Here is a 4,149-nt window from a genome sequence, read left to right as displayed (position 1 = left end):
AAAAAAAAACTCTTTTCCACCTTTGTGCAAAATCAATCCACAGACGATAACAAAATATGCACAAAATAATAATTGAAACACTAGGGAAGCACACACCAATTTTTATTGTGAACAACCTTTTGAAGATGAAAGGGGAAAAATATGAAACTTCGTCCAGGTAAACTTCCCTTCAATATTAAAGGGTATAGGATCTCTCTAAACAATGTTATAGGCTAATAAAATGTCAAGAATAAACCTCTTTTGGATTATAAAAGAACTCACCAAAATAGGTGGATAAGCAAAAGTGTAAAAACCCTTACCTCAAAATTGAACGTGACAAAATTGAGAAGAATTAGAAATATATTCCCTTCTTATTTTAATAAAGAAACACTGTCATGCCGCAAACCACATGTGATGAGCACCCAAAAACACTCATTGACTAGGGGCACTTGTGTGTACGTATGGTATCTGGTAACATTCTCTCACCCATATAATAATAAATGGTCAATGATTTGAGGGAAAAAAAAAGTTAAGACTTGTGGAACGTGAGGCTTGGAGCCAGAGTAACATGAGAACTAAGTTATATTAAACAATATCTATAAATATTTTTCGGGAAAAGTCTATACATAGTGGAAGATATAATTGAAAAATATCACTAAACTTGATATGTGATTTATTCAAATTATTTTAATTTATATTTTTCTGATAGAATTTTTTATTTTGAGGGTTGGGAGATAGGGGTTTTTCGGCTTGGCTAGAAAGTGATATTTGACCTTCTTCCTGCTTAGCGAATTTCACATTTATCCAAATAAGAAAACACTTATGAAATAAATCTTGGCGAGCTCAGAGCTGTAAGATCTCGAGCATGGTTTCAAAAACCAGATCGAGATCACTGAACTTGTTTGGATTGAATCGGCATCGATCCTTTGTCAAAAAAAAAAAAAATTGGTATTAATTGATATCAAGTCTTGGTCGATCCAATATCGATCTATCATCTATTGGCATGAGACTAGAATAAAAAAAAAATAACAAAACTATTTTTTTTTAAACAAATGTAAATGAGTCCGATTCAATTCAAATCTTTGATTTGAATGCTCTACAGAGAGAGATAGAGACAAAATAGGAGGGAGAAAACATGTGAGAAAAAAAATTAGAAGAGAGAGAGAGAGAGTGACACAAAACCTTCACTAGTACCCTAGTGCACCAAGGGCTGGTAGCCTAAGTCCTTATAAGTTCCATCCCCAGAAGTCAATCTCTTTTGGATTTTATATTTTATAAGACATTCTCATACAAGTAGCCTGGTGGGATAAGCACTTTGGCATGATGGTGGCTGTCAGAGTAATAGAGCATTGGCATAAGTTCTATTAGAGATAGTTTATTGGAAAAATTACTTGATTACCCACTTATGGGTCTTCCTTTACAAAATTACTCATCAAAAGTTTCAGTTAACAAAAATACCCAAAACTATGTTTTCTTTTACAAAATTACTCACTTAAAGTTTAAGTTAACAAAAATACCCAAAATAGAGTTTGGGTTTACAAAACTATCCACTCAAAGTTTTAGTAATAAAAAAATACATGATTATATGTGGAAGATGAAGACTCACTATTTTGGGTAGTTTTGTAAACCCAAACCTGATTTTGGGTAGTTTTGTTAATTGAAACTTTGGGTGGGTAGTTTTGTAAACCCAAACCTAATTTTGGGTATTTTTATTAACTAAAACTTTTTGTGGGTAATTTTGTAAAGGGAAACCCAAAAGTGGATAATCATGTAATTTTTCCTAATTTATTCTACTCTTCCTTCCATTGGGTTGCCATCTTAATTGGTATGGGCCCTTGATAGGAAATATCAATATATACTAGCAAACTTGTATATGCAAATGCACGTGGGTGCACATGAGGGCATTCGTTAAGTGGTAGAATGAAAGTACTTTTAACCCACGAGTTTTATATATTTCTGCTATTAAAAAGTACTGTTTAGTTTTAACCCATAAATATTTTTTCCTAATTTTACACAAAGATAATAATTAGAGGGAGTAGATTGGTGGTTGATAACCTGATGGAAAACGTAATTCCGAAAACCAAAAAAAAATAAAAAATAAAAAAATAAAATGATGTATGGAAAAAACTTAAATGGAATTAAAATACAATTTTTACTTAAATATTTACAAAAATGCAAGTTTTTCAATAAAATTTCAATGAATTTTCAAATGCAAATTCCTGGACAAAATTTTCATCTGAGCTTGGTGGTAACATTTTAGTGGCTCATGGCAAGGCTATAGTTTTGGGAGCCCTTGATGGGAAATTAATATCCAAAAGTTAGATTTGGGCATTTTCCTTCTTTCAAACAGGTACTAATATAGCTTAATTTTTATAATGAGAGGAATGCACAAACAACTAGCCAACATACCAACTTTTGGTGCCTCAAAATGTTGTCATAAATTAAGATTAACAAATCAATACTAAATAAGAGAAAGAAAAAAAGAAAAAAATAAAAAATATTATTAAAAAAATTGAAAAAATATTCCTCAATCATATACCCCAATTAAGAGGAACCACCACTATCACCTTATTGTCCATTCCCACCATTTAAAGCAGATGAGATACAACTCATACAACTATGAATAAAAACATGTCCACAGACAAAAACTCTAGTTCTAGTTTATGATATTCAAGATTCTTATATCGTTTTATAGATCTGAAATCATACTATATTCAATCAGAAAATAGAGTCAATTCTAAGAATGATGAGAAAAAATGAATAGCGGCATGGTTTTCATGGCTCTAGTGCACATATAACTTGCATTAGAGACAATCATTCCCCAATATATTGGTAGATTTAATATAAATAATTTTATCCAGTTAATTGCACCATACAAATAACATTATAGATTCAGATAAAACTATGAGCATAGCAAGGGTTCTCGCTAAATCAAATTCCAACATAACTACAAACACACTTATTCCTCAATTAAAAAAAAATAATAAATAAATTGTAGTTTGGCAACCGTACCTTGTGGATGTGAAGTATCTGAAATTGAACAGAAAAAGGAAGAGATACAGGGAGAGGAATGAGGCCGCAATGGTGGGGGAAAAATCTAAAATTGAGAAATTCTGGAATATTGTAGTTGTTTTTTTGTGGTATATATAAGGAAGGATAGTGTATTATAAAGATACTTTAAGAAAAGTAATGGTATTATTAGTGACAGATTTCATGCAGTAAAAACTTTTAAAGTCGATGAAAGAGGTTTTAGGGAAACCATTTTTATGTAGTAAATCTCTCCATAATTATTCACTCTCTCTCTCTCTCTCTCTCTCTCTCTCTCTCTCTCTTCATATTTGTCTTTGTAAATCTCCCTATTTTTTATCCCCACGATTAGGGAAAAGAAAGTCACCCCTATTGTGGGTTATTATGTGCCTATTTTTTTTTATCCTTTTTAATACTTAATAATTATTATTAATACTTACTCCCCCCTTTCTCCTCCACGTTGAGAGAGAGAGAGAGAGAGAGAGAGAGAGAGAGAGAATTATTATTATTTTTAATCTTCCATTTTGAAGGGTTTTTTGGCCATTTGAAATTTTTTTTTTGGTAGATGTCAATAGTTTTTTTGTATTTTTGAAAAAGTATGCCAAAGACAGGAGAACATACTTTTTAATAGTAGTATGATATATATATATATATATATATTATTTTTTCTTTTATTTCTCTCACACACAATTACAAGATAGGTTTAAAATCTCCTATTTTCTTTCAAAAAGTCTTCTTTATTCTCAACAAAGAAACTTCTTAAGAGCATATAGTTTCTGTAAACCTCCCTACATATTATTATTATTATTATTATTAGAGAAATTTACATCCACCACCCCTCACGTTTGTCCTAATTACATCATCCCCCCTCGTGTTTCTTTTTTTACATTTAAACCCAAAAAATAACACCGTGAGTGAGGTCTTAGTTTTTGAAATAGAAAAGACTTCTTTTCCCTTATTACGTCTTGAACTAAAAATCTTAAGTCTAAAGACCATTTTACCCTTATGACATCTTCAACCCTAAAATCCCTAAATCCCCAAATCATAGGTTTTCTAGCGAAGTGAAGGGAAGTCGTCACCGAGGGTTTCTTGTTCTTCCAATTCTCCAGCTATTTGCAAGGAGAATAACTCCAATCCGGCGAT

Source organism: Macadamia integrifolia, chromosome 6 (assembly GCF_013358625.1).
Source record: "Macadamia integrifolia cultivar HAES 741 chromosome 6, SCU_Mint_v3, whole genome shotgun sequence".
Classification (NCBI taxonomy): domain Eukaryota; kingdom Viridiplantae; phylum Streptophyta; class Magnoliopsida; order Proteales; family Proteaceae; genus Macadamia; species Macadamia integrifolia.
Note: the sequence above shows the minus strand (reverse complement) of the source record.